This window comes from Anas acuta, chromosome 1, assembly GCF_963932015.1.
Source record: "Anas acuta chromosome 1, bAnaAcu1.1, whole genome shotgun sequence".
NCBI lineage: Eukaryota > Metazoa > Chordata > Aves > Anseriformes > Anatidae > Anas > Anas acuta.
In genome coordinates this window covers 88597145-88618842 of record NC_088979.1, presented here as the reverse complement: position 1 = coordinate 88618842, position 21698 = coordinate 88597145, and the positions used below count along the sequence as shown (strand labels likewise).

The following is a 21698-nucleotide window of genomic DNA, read 5'->3' as shown; positions in this document are numbered from 1 at the left end:
ATGACATAAAATAAAATGCATGCTTGAAACACATTTTCATATGAAAGAAGTTGAGAAAGACTCATACGTCTATAGAAGTCTGTGTGAAATCCTTGCATAAACTGAAAACCATATCACATATTCAGGTAATTGTCTTAGGAACACCACACTTTTCTTGTAAGAATGAAATAATGTGCTTGAAAATGACTCAGTAAGGGAGGTTTCCATAAAAATCATACTCTGTTAAAAAAAAAAAAAAAAAAAAAAAAAGTCTTTAAATATCTATAAAAAGTTGTGAGAAGTAATCATCAAGATATCATTTAGTGCCATCTGTCTAGCTTTCCAGTGTCTGATGCACTCTACAGTGGAATGAGCTCAAATGAATGGCTTATGACTCAAAAATGAGAACATTTTCTTTAGCCCTTGTTTCATTTGTGGTTTTTTTTTTTTGTCTTTTTTTTTTTTATGTTTTCCATTTGTCTATGAAATCATATTAAATGTTATCAGTTTCCACTGGGTAGTTGAATAGTATAATTCAAACAAAACAAAACCAAACCAAAAAAAAAAAAAAGAGGAAGAGAAGAAAAGAAAAGAAGAAAAACAAGGAAATGAAAGAAAGAAAGAAAGAAAGAAAGAAAGAAAGAAAGAAAGAAAGAAAGAAAGAAAGAAAGAAAGAAAGAAAGAAAGAAAGAAAGAAAAAGAAAAGAAGCAGCAGAAGAAAAGGAAACCCACTTCTCTTCATTAGAAGATGTTTATTTTGAAAGGTGTGGGTTTTTTTCCACTTCACTAAAAACATTTAGCTCACCAAGATTTACAAATACTGATTGCAAAAATATTCAAAGGTACAGATTTTCATTTGGTGTAAATGCATGTGGTGCTCAAAGAATCCACTTCAGTTTTAGGAAAAGGAGAACCTTGGCCATAGCCAGAACATGAAGAGGAAGCAAATTGTAAAGGTCTGATCCCAGCCTATTCGTGACCATGTATGATTAGTCTAACTACAAGAGTAGTCCAATAGGATTTTCAGTTGTTTTAGTAAGCACTGAAAACAAAAACTAGAACTGAACAGATATATATTTTTTTGATTTAAAACACAATATTTGATGGAAAATTTTGCTCCACTTTTATTAGCATATATATATATATATATATATATATATTTAAGTTTAAAGCCAAAAAGTTTCTATTTCTTTTGTATGAAGGGAGAATGTATGCATGTTTTAACTTCACTTATCTTACCCTATTTTTCATTTTTAATATGATTCCCTTTTTCTGCAAATCATAAAATTAGGCAATAACTCAGATGGGGAGACACCTCAGGACACCTCTAGTCCAGCCTTACGTTCAAAAGACCTGCAGGGATGGAGACTGCACAACCTCTCTGGAAACTTGTTTCACCTCTTGACCACCCTCACGGTGCGAAATTGTTTCGTTTCGTCCATCTTGAACGTCCCATGTTTCCTGCCCACTGTCCCTCATCCTCCTGAGATAAGTTGGGGTCCCTGGTCTCAGCAACCTCCATGTGGATGGGGTGTGTGGCTGCTGGGGCCCTGCACCAAGCCCTACTCCCCTGGCCCTGGTACACAGGGCCACTGCTCCTGCTCTGACCGTCCTGGAGACTTCCCTGGAGTCTTCCCACTTTCTCCAAGTCTCTGCTCTACTAGGAGGCCCAACTGGAGCCAGCACTCCAGGTGGGGTCTGTAGGAGCTGGTCCCTTCCCTCAATCCACAGGGTAGCTAATACAGGCCAGGATGATGCTGACTGGCCCTGCTTCCAGGGCACACTACTGGCTTTTGTCCTGCTTACTGCCAGTCAGGAACCCAGGGCCCTTTCCACAGACCTTCTCCCCAGCTTCTCAACCCCCAGCCCATAGCTGCTAAGGGGCCTTTCTTCCCAGGGACAGAAACTGGTGTTTGTCCTTATTGAATAGAATGATTAGTGGACTCATTCAGTTCTCTACAAATGGCAGCCCTGCCCTTGAACATACCAGTTGGCCCTCCTATCCCCCCTCACTCCACCCCTCACCCCCCCATCCCCCGGTTTGTTTTCATCTTCACCGTTGTTAAGTGCCTACTCTAACCCACCGTCCATTTTTTTTGACAGAGGTGTTCATCAGGACACCCTTCCTGTTCCCTTTTATTCCTACTGCACTACTTTTGAAGCTGATCCCTTAAGTAAGGAAATAAAGAGGAGTTTCAGCACTTTCAATGGTTATGGAGTTTGGGCTTTTTTTTTTCTTTCAAGTTTTTTTTTTCCTTTTTTATAATTTGGAATAATAAGTGAGAAGTAAAACAGATAGTAAAATAAAAAAAAATAAATAAAAAAAAAAAAAAGAAAAAAGAAAAAAGAAAAAGAAAAAGAAAAAAGAGAAAAAGAAAAAAAGAAAATCTTGACATGGAAAACACAGGCTCCTTTCCAAAATATTTACTTTGCAAAATACAAACTGATGGGGAAAAAAAAAAAAAAAAACAGGAAAGAGAATTTGATATGATTTTAAATCAGACATGGTTTTATTATTATTTCTCCCAAAATAGCTTACATTGCCCCTCTGAAAGCACTTGATTTAAGTGACCTCTTGATTTACTTTTGATAGGAAAATGTTTATAACATTTTTTTTACCAACCATGTGATAAATTTATGAAAGTCTTACCCGGACAAACAATGGCATATGAATTAATAATAAATACCATCAACTATCCCTAAGGATAGTCCTGTATTTGCTCCTAATTTATCCTAATTTCTCTTAATTGCAGGTGCATTGTCAAATCTGTAGACATGATATAAGAGTATATATAATCAAATATATATTAATTAAAATGCACTGGGTAAGTGGTTAAATCTCTGATTTTATCTTTTTTTTTTTTTTTTTTTTTTTTAAATTTGGATTCACATCTGATGTTCCATGTCTTATATGGCAAGGGAAATTGCTTGACATAAAAGGAAAAGAATTTCCTTCAATTATTCACTAAACTATTAACACATAGTCGATTAAATTGAGCAAGGAGCCAGCCACATCCAGAATATCTGAGGCCTGAAACTCTCATGCAGTTATGCTGGATCAATGATTGTGGTAAAGACAGAAAATTATGGTCCAACTAAAGAAACACCCTTGATATATTTCCCATTGGATGGAAAAAAATACTTTACATACTGTACAAATTGGGGATATGGTCCTGTTCTCATTTCCAAAGAATTAGCACGGAATCAAAGAAATGAGCCAAGCAAGAATGTTACTGAACCATTTATAACCAGGGAATGTGCAAGCAATTATTTCATGTCAGTGTGACAAGAGAAAATTGCATTTAAATTGTGCTGCCAATAAACATAACATCATTTTTTATTTTTCAGGACTGGTGCCTCAGGGAAGGGCTGTGTGATTCAGAGTGGAAAAGTTTCTGAGCATTTAAAAATGCATTAATCTCAATTATTTGATATATCCCATGAGAGTTCAAACTCAGGAGGATTCTTCATTCCTCCTCTTCCATACTAGTGCTTTACTTTGAGCCTCAAATCCACAGAACAGTTCATGGTTGTGGGGACCCCTGAAGAGCACATGATCTCATTGATCATTAAGAGTAGGGTCTTACATAAGGCATCTATGGCCCTGTCAAGCCAAGTAGCAAATATTTCCAGTGAAGGAGATCCCTTCAGTTCCCCAAGCAACCTATTCAAAAATTTAATCTTTGTCACCTTGAGCAATTCTTTTCATGTACCCAGCCTGAATTTCTCCTACAGCAACTTGAGCCCATTGTTGCTTGGCCTGTGCATCCATATTCGGGGAGTATCTCCTCCTCTGTAGCAACTTTTTAGGTATTGAAAGGCTGTGATTAGATCCTCCTGAGTATTCTCTTCTCTAGGCTGAACAGTCCCAATGTTCTCAACTTTTCCCCATATGCCGAGTTCTCCAGCCATCTTGGTGGCCCTCTGCTGAACTTTGTCCAATTTTTTCGTATCTGTCAAACTGAGGAAGAAACAAAACTGGGCCTTCTATTTCATGTCTAAATAACTATGTTTGTTCAACTGCTGGATATATATTTGCTGATACACACAGCTGAATATGCAGTTTGCCATCCAGAGGGATCTGGACAGACAGGCCTGTGCAAACCTCATTGGCGTTCAACAAGATCAAGTTTCAAGTGCAAGGTTCTGCACCTGAGCCAGGGTAATCCCAAACATAAATACAGTCTGGGTGGAGAATGGATTGAAAGCAGCCCTGAGGAGAAGGACCTGTGTACGTTAGTTGACGAGAAGCTCAACATGAGCCAGCAATGTGCTCTTGCAGCCCAGAAAGCCTACCATATCTTGGGCTGCATCAAAAGTAGTGTGGTCAGCAGGTCAAGCGAGGTGCTTCTCCCACTCTGCTCTGCTCTTGTGAGCATTTGAGACCTGGAGCACTGTGTTCAGCTCTGAGGCCCCCAGCACAAGAAGGACATGGAAGTATTAGAATGAGTCCAGAGGAAGGCCACAAAGATGATCAAGGGACTGGAGCACCTGTACTATGAAGACAGGCGGAGGCTGTTGGGGCTGTCAAGCCTGGAGAAGTGAAGGCTCCAGGGAGACCTTATAACTAAAGGGGGCCTACAGAAAAGCCAGGGAAGGACTCTTTATGTAGCGATAGGACAAGGAGTAATGGCTTTAAACTAAAAAAGGGTAGATTCAGATTAGATATAAGGAAGAAATTCCTTAGGGAATAGAAGAGTAGAGAGGTCCTGGAACAGGTCGCCCAGAGAAGTTGTAGAGGTGTCCCTGCCCATGGCAGAGGGTTGGAACTAGGTGATCTTTTAGGCCCCTTCCAACACAAACCATTCTGTGATTCAATTATTCTGGTTCCTTTCCTGAAAACTGACTCAAAAAAAGCGTTTATTTATACAGCTGCTACAAATTCAAAAATCTTAACTGCTTCTCATTAAACCTTGAAAAACAGAAGTCTTTCAAGTTCTCATACAGTCTCTTCCTTCCGCTGCTGTCTTCATCAGCTTTCTGCAGGTGTTTCTGGATTTTTTGTTTTCTTTGAACAGTTTCTCAAAACAATTCTAATACTGTTAAAAGTACACTAAGAAATGTCATTAGGAATGACAAATGCAGGCGCAGACAAATTGTTTATACAGTTTTGCTTCTGATTTTGGCTTGTCATAATTTTCTATTCACTCACTGAACTTTAATAACTTTCACTCTTTTAATTGCTTAGTCTATTGCTGCCTCCCTTTGTCTGGCCTTTAAGACACATTAAAGATTTTAACAAGGTTTTTCTGACTACAAAATACAAGCATTGGACAAAGAATTTAACAGTAGTACCCATAATAGGCAGAGTTTATTTCTAAAAATTGCAACTTTTCATTACACTAGGCAAGACTTACTACTCCCTTGTTCTCAATTTATCAAAACAACTGAATGTCTAAAAACTTTCTGGATTAATGTGAATAAATAGATATAGCTAAGATGTAGCCTCTTCTTTTTTCTTTTTTTTTTTTTTTTTTCAGGCAAGTACGTCAAACATTGGAAACTGTTTTGGCTGGATGGGTAGCTGGTGAAACATCATTTTTAGTACAGCAAAATATATAATAGAAATGTGGGACAAACAGAAAAAAAAAATAAGAAAGTTTAGAATTACATTTTTTCCTTCCTTTTTATTTTATTTTATTTGTTTTTCCTTTTCAACCAAAATATTAAGTAAAAGGGACTCTACAATCAAGGATACATTTTACAGAATATCCTATACTATTTGGTTTCAAGACTTCATACTGCTACTGCTGCTGTAGTTACTGCTTTTATTTTAATAGTAGAGAAAGTTATTTCTACAGAAGAGTTTCCTTTGTCTGATAAATAAAAAAATATATATAAAAAAATAAATACACTACTCCAGAATATATATATATATATATATATATATATATATATATATTGCTAGTTATCAATAAACATTGTAAGGACCTTTTTTATTCCTTTAGGTTTTCTTATATTGTGTGAATATAATTTTTATCTTTAGAGGGAGAAAGAGGCTTATGTTAGTAGGAAATGAGAGCCATTGTGGGACTTCTGAAGCAGAGAATACACTCAGTCAATCCAAAAATATTTTTCACAATAAAAGTCATGAAGACAAATCATAGTCTGGAGAGGACAAGTAGTACAACAAACCTCCTTGTGACAAGAAAAGATAAAATGTTCAACCATAATTTCTTTTTCAGTGATTGGACAATCAGAAATTATATTTAAATTGACTTTGTTGGAATGAAATGGTAGAGAAACTGACAGGTTCAAAATGACCAAAACTTTAGTGAATGAGCCCTACTGAAAGGTTTATTTTTTAAAGAAATATTCACCTTCGGCTAATCATTGATGACAATTCACCAGAATAATTGATGCGGTGCCAAGAAGGGGCGTCCCATAAGGATGTATCCCTGAGAAGGTCACATGTTGGTAGAGCTGTCAGGGGTAGGGGACACAGAATCATGCTTACCTGTTGTTCTGCAAAAGCAAAACAATGATTTGATCAAGCATGAAGGAGACACAAATACAGGGGTGGATTTAAAAGTGGCAAGTTTTAATATTTTAACTTGAAAAATTATTAGAGAAAACAAAAGTGATCCATCCTGTCAAATCTTCTGTAGCACTTTGTGGTGTACTAAGCACCCAATACAACTGGAGAAAAAATTGAATGATTTGTAGAACTTGAATGCTATAACTCAGCTATTAGCAGCTTATAGAGACTTGCTGATGCTACAAATGATGCTACAACATGGAAGATATCAGAGGGTTGTCAGTCTGTGTGTCACAGGTCTGTCATTTATCTGTCAGACAGAATAATGCAACATTGTTCAGTAGAAACACCTTGGCATAGTGAGTCAGATTAACCTAGCATGATGCTGCTGTTCTCCTGCTTTCTATACAGGGAAAGGAAAATGCTCAAAAGTAAAGCAAGGAAATAAATGTGCATAATAGTACATAAACCCAAGGGGCTGACAGATTAAGACAGAGCTCTGAGAAAGAAAAAAGTCTACACAGTGGGAAGCCCCGAATGAGCTGTGGCACACATTACCAGACACCTGAGAAACTAGCTGCCATCAAAAGAAGATGCTGCAGCACTAAGCCAGTGATGAGCTCAGTGGCTACATTTAAGCCAGTGAGTAAATCAGGAGCGTGCTGAACGCTGGGTGGGGGGTGGGGGTGGGGGGGACACAGACAGACCTGGTCATTCTTACAGTTTAATTTCTAACACCCTTCCTAACTAGAAGCGTGTTTGAAGAAAAATCTCTCTGCCAGACACTATCTGGACACGATTCGCTGAATAATGTAAACCAGTAGGGGTCAGTGAATAGGATACCAGTTCTCACTAACTAGTGGACAAGAGTGAACTAGGTGTGGCTTCCTTTGCTCTCTCTACAGTCTTCTAACAGTACCCTGGTACCTCAGCACACCACTTCTGCCATAATTTTTGTGTCATTCTGCAAGACACAACTCCATTAAGCTGAAACAGTCCTCACGTTGCAGGTAGTTTAGACTGGAAAAACTACCCTCAAAAATTACTTACATCTTAGGGCCCTGGTGCAGCACCTGGGGTCCCATATTAGAGTTGAATGCTATATTTTTGTGGACATGTGTCAGCTTCTGTCACTTGAACTCAGAAACAAAGAATCCATGTAGTTAGTAGTAGCACAACTCCAGCCAATGACTCAGACTCTTACAGCTCTCTGTAAAGGCAAAGCTGGGAATGTAATTATGTTTGATAATTCTTTTTAGGTCATGAACACATTCCTAAACTATAAATCCAGAATATTCTTATGGATGGAATTGCTGAAGAAAATCTACATAAACACTATTAGTTACAGTGAGCTGGGAAAAGCAAGTCAGCATGTTCCACAAAGGCCTCAGGAGCCAGCAATAAAGTACCATTTTCATACAGGTCTGGAAAAAACAAAGCTCATGCCTTGGAATAGTGCCAGACGAACTACTTACCAATCTAGGAATGCATAAAAAGATCCAGAACTTGAAGTTCCAGTACATCAGCTTGATGAAGATCCACCACCTTTACTAGGACTGCAGACTTTCAGTTCAGTTCCTAGTCCTGAATAACTCTGAATAGGCTTTGAGGAGAATGAGAAGAAGGCAGAAAGAAAGAAATATATATGGAAAAACACTATAAATTTTAGAAGTGCCACTTTGAGAGAATTCTTTCAAGAGCCTGGAATCTCAGCAGTGGCCAGTGTTCCAATATTCCAACAACGTGGTTAAAAATATTTCCAAAGGAAAGGCAGTAAGGCTGCTCTGTAACGTAAGAGCTTTGTATTTGTCAGGGCAGATGTACAAAGGACAGGTGCCTCTTTCTTCCAGCACAGTTAGCAATAGCAGGGGAAGGTGCAAAGTTGATACTTCCTCTCACTGTTCAAATATTCAAATCCAATCATTAATGTTTTGTAAGCAGTGGCCCAGGAAGACAGGCTAAGGTGTAAGGTAAAGTCTGAGAAGCCACTTCCTTGACTACACCCAAAATCCTCAGGGTCCATTTTCTTACTGCCCTATATGTCTCCAGAAAAATTGGGAACTGTTGCAGTTTAACTCCAGCAGGCAGCTCAGCACCACTGAGCCACTCACTCATTCCCCCCACAGTGGGATGGGACGAGGATCAGAAAAGTAAAAGTGTGAGAACTTGTAGCTTGAGATGAGGATACTTTACTAGGTAAAGTAAAAGCTGTACATGCAAGCAAAGGAAAGCAAGGAACTGATTCACTATTAGCAGGCAGATGTTCAGCCACCTCCAGGAAAGCAGGGCTCATTACATAGAATGGTTTATTGAGAAGATAAACATCAACACTTCAAATGTCCCCTCCTCCTTGTTCTTTCTCCTGGTTTTATTTTTCAGCACAGTGCCATATGGCACAGGCCTTTGGCCAGTCTGTGTCAGCTTTTCTGGCTGTGTCCCCTCCCAGCTTCTCATGCACCCTCAGCCTCCTTGCTGGCAGGATAGCACAAAAAGCAGAAGAGTCCTTGATTCAGTGTAATCACTGTTCACCAGCAACTAAACATTCATATGTTATCAAGACTGTTTTCAACATAAATCCAAAACACAGCACCACACCATACAATGAAGAAAATTATCTCTATTCCAGCCAAAAGTAGTACAGGAAACATGTTCATTTTCATGTTGACACAGAAGCCTGGGAAAACAAACTGATTAATTTACTTGAAAAGATGGAAATTTTAACTGCAGAAAAAGATACTCAGAACATTTAGCACTTGATTTATAGCACTTGGAATAATTTTAAAACATACAATAAATAAATAAATAAATAAAAATCACAGAAGCCTGACATTATACCTATGTCTTTATACTGCACTTTTGAAATCCCAATACAGAGAAAAGTCAATCATCCATGCAATGCGTTCAATGTTCAGGCACTGTATAGCTCCTCTATATTCAGTTCTGAGGAGGAAAGGAAAGGCCTGTGGGGACAGAAACAATCTGTCTTATGCAGTGTTTAAATTTTGGTCTGTATCTCCTTTGCTGTACTGGATAAGTGCCATCATGAGGGAAGACAAGGACAAGAGGAAAAAAGTCATGAAGGATACCACAAAGACATAAGTTCCATTTCAATACAGAAACTCAAATTACTTCTGTAACAACATCTCTTGCATAAATACACAAATGACATTAGAAAATTGGTAACTGGCTGGATGGCAGAGTTCAGAGGCTTGTACTCAGTGGTGCAGTCTAGTTGGAGAGTTGGAGGCCTGTAGCTAGAGGTGTCCCCCAGGGGTCAGTACTGGGTCCAGTGTTGTTCAACCTACTTATCAGTGACCTGGACAATGGAACAGAGTGACCCTCAGCAAGTTTGCTGATAACACAAAGCTGGGAGGAGTGGCTAATACCCCAGAGGGCCATGCTGCCATTCAGAGGGACCTTGGCTGGCTGGAGGGTTGGGCCGAGAGGAGCCTCATGAAGTTCAACAAAGGCAAGTGCAGGGTCCTGCTCTTAGGGAGGAATAACCCCAAGCCCCAGTACAGGTTGGGGGAGAGAGGGGGGACCTGCTGGAGAGCAGCTCTGCAGAGAGACAGCTGGGAGGCCTGGCGGATAGCAGGCTGTTCATGTGTCAGCAGTGTGCCCTTGTGGCCAAGAAGGCCAACAGTATTACCAGCAGATCAAGGGAGGTGATCCTACCCCTCTACTCAGCCCTGGTGAGGCCACACCTGGAGTATTGTGTGCAGTTCTGGGCTCCCCAGTACCAGAGAGACATGGAGCTACTGGAGTGAGTTCAGAGGAGGGCTACGAAGATGATTAGAGGGCTGGAGCACCTGTTGTGTGAGGACAGGCTGAGAGAGCTGGGCCTGTTTAGCCTCGAAAAGAGAAGACTGAGGAGAGACCTCATTAATGCATATAAACGTCTGAGTGGAGGGTGTTGCAAGGATTAAGCCAATCTGTTTTTAATTGTGCCCAGCAAGAGGATGAGAGACAACAGGCATAAACTGAAGCACAGGAGGTTCCAGCTGAATATGAGGGGACATTTCTTTACTGTGAAGGTGACAGAGCACTGGAACAGGTTGACTGGAGAGGTTGTGGAGTCTTCTTGTCCAGAGATATTCAAAACCCACCTAGATGCCATCCTGTGCAGTGTGCTCTAGGTGATCCTGCTCAGCAGAGGGGTTGGACTAGATGATCTTCAGGGGTCCCTTCCAACCTTGGCCATTCTGTAATTTCAAATAATAAAAGTTATTTCACCTTTTGGCAACATAAGATCTTGACAGAACCTATATTTAAAGAAAACAAATTCCTTGTCTTTTTTTTTTTTTTTCCTATTAAGAAAATGAAGCAAGAGAAAACTTGACCTACTTATTTCTATATTAACAGTCACGCTGAAAACAGAGCAGAACTTTAAGAATACTATGGCAGTGCCTGTTCTATTTCTCCTTAGCAGCTAAGACATACTGTGTTAAAGTCTTCACTCTGGAAAATGTTATTGAATTGTGCATCTGTCACTACAATTTCAGAGGGAAAAATAAATAAAAACAAACAAAACAAACGAGCAAAATAAACAACTGCAAAACTTCTATTCTTGGTTGTTATTTTACTGTTTCTACACTGGGACACTTATATATCTCTATCCTGCTTCTTCTCTGTATACAGATATATTTTATTAAATGAGAAAGTACAAGAAGTTTAGTAGCCTAACTTTGATTTGCCCTTGAAATCATGCTGCTTTAAAGTAAGGAATCTGTGTGTTTCCACTCTGCCCTAAGTAGTTTTAAAAGAGTGGAAGGCGACAGCAGAAGCTGTTACAATAACTCTCTTAGGAACTGCTTTGTTATAAATGGATTCTGCTATTAATGTTTTTGTCAGATTTATTGCTCTCCTGCAATCCGTCAGCTAAGGAATGCCTTGGATAAGTGTCCTGAGTTTCATTACAGGAACTATACTAGTAAACTGTTTCTAATCTGGCCAAATGTCTGTGAGTTGGCTTAACTGCTTAATCAAGAGATTATGCTGTTAAATACCCCAGCAAGTTTGACTTTTTTCTACTTTTGTTTTCCTTTTCTGAAACACTGTAGGCATTGATCATGCCTGAAAAATAAGGTAACTTCAAAAGGCCAAGGCCACATCATAATCACAAATTGAAAATTTAAGTTACTACAGATTAAATGTCTCTAAATCATTTGAAGTTGAATAAGAAGCAGTATCTTATAACATTTTTCCTCCTGCCCCCTAGGACAAAATATTGAATAATAAAAAAATAAATCATTTAATTAAGGCTAATCTCTAGGGTACTGGATTGTTTCCATTAGTTGGCCACCTCTACTGACTTCTGCTCATTTGGGGAAATTAATTGAAAGCAATTATGTCTTAGAACTGTTTTGTCTGTTGGTTTTCAGTCAACTCCTGTGCAGGTCTCCCACCTCCTAATGATAATATTTTATCTTGCAATCAGTGTACAAGACATTCTTTATTATTCTGTTCTTCAAGCTGTGTCTGTTAACTTTTTGTAAAATTATAGGTCATCTTAGTAGAATAGGAACAGAGTCTACACATTACATTTCTATACTTTATGTAAGTATACTGTGGATACATAAGCAGAGATATTATTTGGCTGCATTTAATAATTGTTTTGTTGTTGCTGTTTTTTGTTTGTTTGTATGTTTTTAAGTCACCTTGTGAGTGACTGTTTGTGTCTGTATGCATGTTGAAAGGAAGAGTGAAAGTAGTGCAGTTAACATCTATATCTCCAGAAAGGACCCAACACAACATTTGCCATAGTATTTTATGTTTTGGAGAGAGGTACTATCTATACTTTCAATCTGGTCCCTGAAAAATGACACAGGTCTTATTTCTAATTTTAGATAGCACTGGTTATTATTTCTAAATTGCATTTTTTTTCTCCTAATTCAATAACACCCTCATCAGTGAGGCATTTTAATATATTTATATATAAACATAGCACCTCCAGTAACTTAGTCCCCAAGGTTCTTGGGAAATAGAATTATTTCCTTGAGGAAGCATTTACACTTTTGACCTACATATATAAACTCAACACTCCAAAACAACATGTAAGTAAATACTTCAAGTTTATATTTGAAAAACTTGTATGCCAAATCTTACCTTGCATTGTAGTAAAGCAATTTTTGATTAAAAACAAACAAAACCTTAAAAATATAAGCACAAGATGTCAACAAGATGCTAAAGTGCAGACAGAACAGTATATCTGGCAGCTGAGAACTGTCTCAAATATTTTAACTGTAGTCCCTAAAATTCACTCTTCTTTCATACAATTAACAGAGACCACTATGCTGCAAATAATACCTCAGGTTTAACACAGGAAAAGGATAGATACTCTATTTGAGGCTGCTTTGCTGTAGCCTAGCTGAATATTAATCTAACATATAAATATAAGCTATTATATTTCCTTGTTATACACAATTTCCTCCTCAATACATATCACAGTTTAACCTTTACCTATTTTTTACAGTATATTTAAGTACAGTGCAATATCAGTACCTTAATCGGGATAATTGCACTGAAGGCATTTGAGTTTAGCTGGAAGTCTGAAGACAAGGGTGTGGAAAAAAAAAAGTTAAAAGTCTAAATGTTTAAACAATTACAATAAAACTAATGATTGAAGTTTTCTCAGTCAACTGTGTAGGTATTTTAGTCATTTAATATTATTATTATGTAAATACATGTATTACATTGTCTGAACACTAGACTATTGGACTTACCTAGTCTTTCAAGATATAGTTTGACACTCACTTCCAAAAGAGAAAGATATAAAAATACTGGGTAATGGTGCAAATCAGAGGATCAGTTGGTTCAGTATTCCCCAATGTCACCCTTGAAGTAACTGCACAGGATTGTTTCTGTTAGTATTACCAAAACCCAGTGGACTTGATACAGGCAATTTTTCCTGCCCCCACCTGATTTAAGATTCAGAGAGAAAAGGTTCTTTTCAGGACCTTTTATATGAGAGATGCATATCCTCTTAAGAGTGAACTTGGCAGATGCATCTAATGTACAATGATTGAAGTTAACTATTACAGTGAGAGTAACCAAAGTCTTTGAAGTGTTTGACTTCACACTGAATTGGAGCGCCCACCTAGCAATAAGGCTGAGGACAAATCACTGATATAAACACATGTGCACACTGCAGGACTGTCTGGTCTTGGACACGTGGCACACCTAGTAGCTGACCCCAGACCCACGTGTCTGCGGCTGGAATTCCCCACAGCCCACTCCCATACTGCACTCCAGAGGTGGCACTGAGCATCCCCTCCCACCTTGCTGCTAGGTTGGCTCCACGTTCAGTGGCACTAATGAACACAGACCTGTACCACAGAGCACACTTGCACTGAAGACAGAAGAGGTCTCTAGTGAGGGGGCATTAGGTGAAGGTGAACTGTGGTGAAGTACCCGTATCACCAGACAAGTACACTCACCAGTATCCCCGCTGCGTATCACCAGCACCTCTTAACTGCCTTCCATTTTCCCATTCTTGATCTTCTCTTGTCTACTTTGATCCTTCCCCTAAACTTTGATGACTTCCCCTTAAGTCATCTCATAATAACTTTCACACAATCCCCAAGCACTCTTTAAGCCTTCATCCCATAAATTCTATATCCCTTTAGGCAACAACCTGCTTTAGTTCACATGGTACTCCAGAGATCATTTCTTTCATTGATTCACATTGGTGGGTTTCATACAAGGGCCAATGGCCCAGTCTTCATCCTCTGGTAGATTTAGGAGCAGCTGATTCTGTGTTCTGCAATTTTCACTGATTAGATTTTCACAGGTGAGGTTACTAGATCTTCCTGTTGCCCTGATGCTTCTAGGGTCTCTGTGATCTGTGTGGCTTTTCATCAAATAACCTAGTGGTTATGCTCCTTGTGTAGTTTTCTTCACCTTTCCTTCATCATTGGGGAAAATGTTGGAAGCAGTCTTATACCACAGTTAAACATTTGCACTTCCCGATTTCACCCATGTTTTTTAATCAGGGCTATATTTTCTTAGTCATCCTATGGAGTCACCAGAAGGAGATATCTTCAGAAGAAGCCTTCAGACTATTTAAGCATGAAGATGGTCCTTCACTTATGTGATATTCATGCTCTACTTTCTGTAGTTGTGATGGTTTTACTGTGCTAGGCAGCTAAACACCACAACTGCTCTCTCACTCCCCTTCATTAGATGAGGAGGGGAAGAAGTAAAGTAAAGAACAACTCACGGGTTGAGATAAGGATATTTTAATTAAATGGAAAATAATAATAATAATTATTATTATTATTAAGGAAATATTATTATTAACTAAACAAATTAACTAAAGGGAAAAAAAAAAGGAAAGGGGAAAATGGAGGGGGAAAGAGAAAAAAAGAAAAAAAAAAAAAGTAAAGGCTATGTGAAAGTGCAGAGGAAAGAAATTACTCTCTACATCCCACAAATGAGCAATGCTTGACCACGTCCTTGAAGCAGGGCCTCAACATATGTAGCTGGTGTTCGGGAGGAGGACAGATGTTTTCACAATGAGAGCCCACCCCTTCCCTCTTCTTCCTTTTTCCACCTTTTATTGCTGAGTGTGACATCATATGGTATAGAATATCCCTTTAGTTGGTTTAGGTCAGCTGCTCTGGTGATGTTTCTTTTCCCACTTTTTTGCCCACCCCCTTGGAGGGTTAGAGAGAGTCCTGATGTTGTGCCAGCACTGCTCAGCAGCAGACACAACACTGGTGTTATAACACTGCTCTTCTAGCTATAAGTGCAGAGCACAGCACTGTATGGGCTGCTGCAGGGAAAGTTAACATCCCAGCCAGACCCGGTACAGTAGTTGAATTGCACTTCTCTTTGTTCACTGAACATGTGGTATATTTGAACAGGAATAAACCTGTTTATGAGGTTTAATAAGAGCAAGTGTAGAATCCTGCACCTGGGAAGAAACAACTGCAAGTATCAGTACAGGCTGGGGGATGACCTGCTGGAGAGGAGCTCTGCAGAGAAGGACCTGAGGGTCCTGGTGGACGACAGGTTGGCCATGAGCCAGCAGTGTGCCCTGGTGGCCAAGAGGGCCAATGCGATCCTGGTATGCATTAAAAGGAGTGTGGCAGCAGGTCAAGGGAGGTGATCCTCCCCCTCTACTCTGCCCTGGTCAGGCCTCACCTAGAGTAGTGTATCCAGTTCTGGGCTCCCTGTTACAAAAAAAGACAGGGATATCCTGGAAAGAGTCCAGCGGAGGGCCACAAAGATGATACCTGGATGCCTGGATGCCTGGATGCCTGGAGCATCTCCCCTATGAGGAAAGGCTGAGAGAGCTGGGTCTGTTCAGCCTGGAGAAAAGAAGACTGAGAGAGGATCTTATCAATGTTCTATCTTATCTATCTCCTGAGGTGTGGGAGACAGAGGGATTTGGCCAACCTCTTTTCAGTGGTCTATGGGGACAGGACAAGGGGTAATGGCCACAAGATGGAGCACAGGAAGTTCTGCACCAACATGCAAAAGAACTTCTTCACAGTAAGGGTGACGGATCACTGGAACAGGCTGCCCAGGAAGGTTGCTGAGTCTCCTCTGGAGATATTCAAGGCCTGTCTGGACATCTACCTTGCCAGCCTGCTCTAAGGAACCTGCTTTGGTAGGGGGGTTGGACCCAATGATCTCTTGAGGTCCCTTCCAACCCCTACAATTCTGTGATTCTGTGATATTTTAGTAATCTATGCTAGACTAGACAATAGAGACAGTAATACAGATATGCTACACTACACTCATAAACTATTGTTAGAGAAGTTTATAAGCATATTAATGTTACAGGCAAATAGTCATATATAAATAGTACCATAGAAACTTCTGAGTTACTGCTCTTGCGTATAGTCAGGTATTTTGTTTCATGTCTGACATCAGTTAAATCTGCTACTTACTCCCCGTGTAGACATACACATTGTGAATAGCCCATCTGAACTTAAAAGAGGATTTAGGTCAGAGATTTATGGGCTCTTTGAAGAAAAGTTATACTAATCCTTACAGTATATTTTGTTGATAATTTAAGGAAGCCAAGGAAAGTGAATACATTTTACTCTAAGGAAACAAAACAAAACAAAACAAAACACATACAATGACAATATCTTTTGTCATCCACCAGTCTACTAGCTGAAGCTGCAACTACAGAAAACAAACCAATGTGATTCTCACTGACCTTAAGTGCGAAGACGACTGTATTTGGAAATAATTGCTAATTAAGTCAACTACTGGAAAAACAGCAAGATATGGGTTATTAGTATGCATCTTTTGCATGTTCATGGATGTGTTTGATGTTGTTCTGTAGAGAAGAGAAAATATACCTTATTTTTTCTTTTGAAATAGTAGCAGAATCACATTTCTACCAGTGAAAGAACCATCTGTAATAGTCTGTAAGGGCTGTAATTGAACATGCCTGTTTTGTGATAGGAAAGTAAAAAGGACTTTTTTTTTTTTTCACTAGATAAAACAAAGCTACATGCCTTTTTCAAGCTTCCATTTCTACTTCTATAGAGAATTGAGAGATATTCTATTAATTGTATGTGGGTGCTTGTTTTGTGTGTCCCCCGTCTCCCCATCCTGAAGAAGAAGAATATGCTATATAAGCATATAAAGGAAAAAATGAGTATGCATTGTCATCATTTACATGGCTAAGACCCTGTCAGTGGTTTTGGAAACTGGAAGTTGTTGGAGGGTAGCACAGAATGTAGTCATAGAAGAAAATTGTGGCTTTTAAGCACTTTTAAAATACAACCTGTAATTCACAGACTATAATACTAATGAAATTCTATATTGCTTTTTTTTTTTTTTTTATTGAGCCTACTATCTTCTTCTGTAGATGAATCTTGCTAATGTAACAGGAAGTCATTTGAGGAATTAAGGCAACAGAATCATTACCAGCTTTGGTAATACAGAGAGCAGCTGAAAGCTACTAGGGAAATGTCAGCAATAACACCAGAGATGAGGAACAGTTGACAGTGCAATGTCAAGCTGTGTGATAACTTTTCTGTCATATAATGTTCCTTTGAGGTTCCTAGTATTAGAGTGCCATGCTTACCTTGTAAACATAAAATGTTCATCCACGCAAAAGCTAGGTTTTCAGCTGCTTTAAAATGCACATCTGAATGGACAGCACTGGAAACAACTGACTTGTGAGACATATTTTAAGCTGTGAAAACCCATCCTAGAATTTAATTATTACTTGCATTGGAATGTTAGCAGGGAAAAAAAATGAATATTTACTGATATTTTCTCCTTGTATTAAGTAATGTAATGTGTATGTTTGTTTTGATTATTAATTTAATAGATTGTAAAATCAAAAATATTCTCTATGTTGTATACTTATGCTGCTTAGTTTGGAAAAACTGCATCTACCATTAAAAGTAAATAATACTCTCTGTTTTTCAGTCAGAGCTTGTGGTGATTTTATGCTGTTGGGCAGCTGAACTCCACCACAACCACTCTCTCAAGAAAAAAACCTCTTCAAAGGAAAAGGGTGAGAAAATACAATGAAAAGAGCTCAAGGGCTGAGATAAGGACAGGAAGATCACTCCACAATTGTCATCATGGGCAAAACAGACTCAGCATAGACAGATTAATGTAATTTATTATGTATCACTAGTGGACTAGAACAGTGAGAAACTAAAAGCAAAACAAAAACACCTTTCCCTCCTCCAACCTTTTCTAGGTTCTCCCCCCGAGCGGCACAGGGGAATGGGGGAATGAGGGTTGTGGTCAGTCTATGGCGCTTCTCCACCGCCGCTTCTTCATGGTCACTCCCTGCCATTGCTCCCCATGGGGTCCTTCCCACAGGAAGCCATCCTTCCTGAACTGAGCCCATGGGGGCTGCCCACAAGCAGTAGCTCTTCAAGAACTGCTCCCACATGGCTCCGTACCACAGGGTCCATCCCCCAGGAGCAAACTACTCCAGCAGGGGTCCCTTATGGGAGGCTACTTCCCCCAGAACCCCTGCTCCTGCGTGGGCTCCTCTCCACAGGCTGCAGCTCCGGCCCAGCGCCTGCTCCTGCAGGGGCTCTCCATGGGCCACAGCGTCCTCCAGGCCACGTCCACCTGCTCCACATGGGCTCCTTCACAGGCTACAGCATGGAGATCTGCTCCATGTGGGACCCATGGGCTGCTGGGGGACAGCCTGCTCCACCAGGGGCCTCTCCACAGGCTGCAGGGGAGCTTCTGCTGTGTGCCTGGAGCACCTCCTGCCCTCCTTCTGCACTTACCTTGGGGGCTGCAGGGCTGTTTCTCACTGCTCTCTTCCAGCTGCTGTTGTGCAGCAGTACTTTCCCTTTCTTAAATATGCTCTCTCCATAAAGAAGCACAGACAACATCACTCCTTTGGCTCAGCTCTGGCTAGCAGCAGGTCCCTTTTTTAGATGGCTGGAACTGTTTTTTGTTTGTTTGTTTTGTTTGTTTGTTTGTTTTAATGTTTTTTTTTTTTTTTTTTTAACATTTTTTTTCTCTCCATTTCTTAAATATGCTTTCTCAGTGGTGCAACCAGTGTCACTCCCTGGCTCAGCTCTGGCCAGCAGTGGGTCCCTTTTGGAGTTGGATTTGGTCTTATATGGGGCAGCTGCTCGGCTTTGCTTACAGACGCCACCCCAGCAGCCCCCTGTTACCAAACCCTTGCCACGTAAACACAATACAGAGCTTTACAGTGAGTGACTCCATCACCTCATAAGTCCCAGGTTCCATAATTTGTAACTGAACAAGAAGCAAGGTGTAGATGTTTGCTCTAACAATAAGTATGGTATCTCTACAGATCAATTTTTCATGGTTGGAATCATCCCTGACTCAGTGCAAGGTATCAAGCTTCAAAGACTTCAGTTACTTTTAGTGTAATAAGTAAATTCAATCATTTTACATTAGATAAAACTGCCAAGTTCACTCTTAAGAGGTTATGTATCTTCCAAATAAAATCTGATAAAAATAACCTTTTCTCTTTGGTGTTGTACTCATTTTAGAATCTTAAGTGAACCAACAGAAATGGCAAAAGATTGTTCAATCAGCATCAGCACACATACCCAATGCACTTGAAAGGCAGTAAGTTAATTTCTAGAATCCTATTCAAAAGTCAAAAATAGTTAAAATGATCTTTGAAATTTGATATGTTCACAGAGTCTTCTTTATAACAGCTGCCAATAGGGAGGAGGGTTTTCACACCTCAGCCACTACCTCAGCTGGTGAAGGGAAAAGGAATAGTTGACATGAACTACAGTCTTTCAGAGACAGCATTCAGTGGAGTTGCTGCTCTGCCATTACTAGTAAACGTAACTTTAAGTGCCATCCAAAGTGATTGATGACATAAACACAGAGTAATAAATTGAACAACAACAAGAAAAAAGAGGCAGTACAAAACCTCATTCATTTTACATGAAACTTACATTTCTGATTCCTAGGGATCAATTCTTCATTGTCACATGCATGAAAGAAGAGTACTTGGTTCCCATTAGCTAAGTGTGTGAGAGCAGTAGAGGGATAAATTCTAGCTAGGGTGAACTCATCATGGCTCTTCAAAGAACGGAGATTTACAATGCATCAGGCTCTGGGATAGGGATGAGGACTAGAGAGCCTAGATGGTAGACACGCTTAGTTTTGCAAAGTGAATGCAAAATTAAGGATAAATCATTAATATCCCCTTTTCATTGCTCTGTCATGATCCTGCTCTGCTCTGCTCTCCCCTCTTCTTCCTTCCCTTCTCCTTTTCCCTCCCCTCCTCCCTCTCCCCTCCACTCTGCTCCTTCTCTTTTTTGCAATCTTTATGCACTTAAAGATGTGTTCAAACATCATGTTCACTTGAATTATATGGTAATCATGTATGTATGTGTATATTTATATGTACAAGAACATGCATCTATACATATATCAGCTGGCTCATTTCTAGCCTTCTGCTATTAAAAAGAAGTTATAGTTTCCCTAGAATCTATTAGTAAATTTGGCTTCAAGGGGCCATGAAGATTAATCTGAAAAACTATATTGGGATTAGATTTTTGAAACTGTGGGACAAAAAGGTATTCTCTTCCTCTTGAATTCCCAGTTTAACTACATTATGCTATGCGTGCTGACAAAAGAAAAAGCATCTCTTCAGTAAATACTTTTAATCTGAACAAAACAAAATAGTAAGCAATGGAGAGCTCTGTGGTGCCAGTCTTTTGCACTGTGGCTTGTGGTTACTCCTGTTCAATAGGAAAACACAAAATAATTAAGCAAAAATTAGAAGAGAGTCTAACACTTCTGTACTCTAGATGAATCTACTAATGCTTTTTGTTGGCATGGAGTAAGCACTGCCTACTGCAATGGATATTTTGGAATTCTGAGTATATACTCTTATGATTCTTTGAATCAGCCAGAATAGATTTTCGGGTTTAGTTTTAACAAAAAGAATAACCTCATCTTTATCTCAACAACTAAGCATTACACTTCGGAAAAAATAAAATAAAATAAAATAAAATAAAACAAAACAGAACAAAATAAAATAAGGAAGTTTCTGTTTTGTTTTGCTTTTTTAGATAATAGCATCTCTTCAATACTAGTCAGCCAGAGTTCCTGTTGAATGCAGGCAACAGGGAGTTTTCCAACTTTCACCCTTGAAGTGGTGAATTGATTTAAATCCAGCTCCACTGAGGCAGACCAGAACAGCCCATATTAGCAAAGGAATCACCCAAAAGTTAAAATATGTTGCCCAAAGCACTTAGTTTTGCTTGCAAAAGGATCAAATTAGCGATTAGGAATTAATCACTCTGGTGACAGAAGCCATTGGAAAAATGTGCATCTTCAACTTAGGCTGAGTTTACAGACTCTGCACCTGGAGAACAGAAACCCACCATCTGTGACACCAACAGGCCTCAAGCGTGACACATGATGCTTTCTATCACACAGAAGTAAGAGTCTTTGAGGAGTCATCCTGACAAGTTCAGGTTTTCTGTAGAATTTCCAGACACTTTAATTCTGCATAAGCCCAGAAACATGATTCAGCCTTCACAGATGCTGACATGTTGCAGTCTAGTTCATTCTCAATTCATTCTGGGTTTGCTAAATTAGCTTTCCCTTTCCAGCCCTTTCAGATCTCAATACAGAAGGATTTTTCTGCCTGTTTCTCTTACAACATCAAGAAAAGCAGAAAGTATTTGTTTTACCTAGCAGTTGAGCTTTATTTGATCAACCCACTGTCTAAGTGGCAACAGTTATGATTTACCTGAATTTTATCAGGTAAAATAGGAAAATGACACAGGATGAG

At 39.4% G+C, this 21698-nt stretch overlaps 1 long non-coding RNA gene across 1 annotated transcript; it reads right to left on the bottom strand.

The window, feature by feature from the left end:
• Window positions 1-10296: 10296 nt before the first annotated feature.
• LOC137850175 (uncharacterized) lies at window positions 10297-14174 on the bottom strand. The gene is made up of 2 exons (XR_011092328.1): window positions 13894-14174; window positions 10297-10659 (listed from the first exon to the last, which is right to left on the bottom strand). It is a non-coding gene; the product is annotated as an uncharacterized lncRNA (long non-coding RNA).
• Between the last annotated feature and the right edge of the window lie 7524 nt (window positions 14175-21698).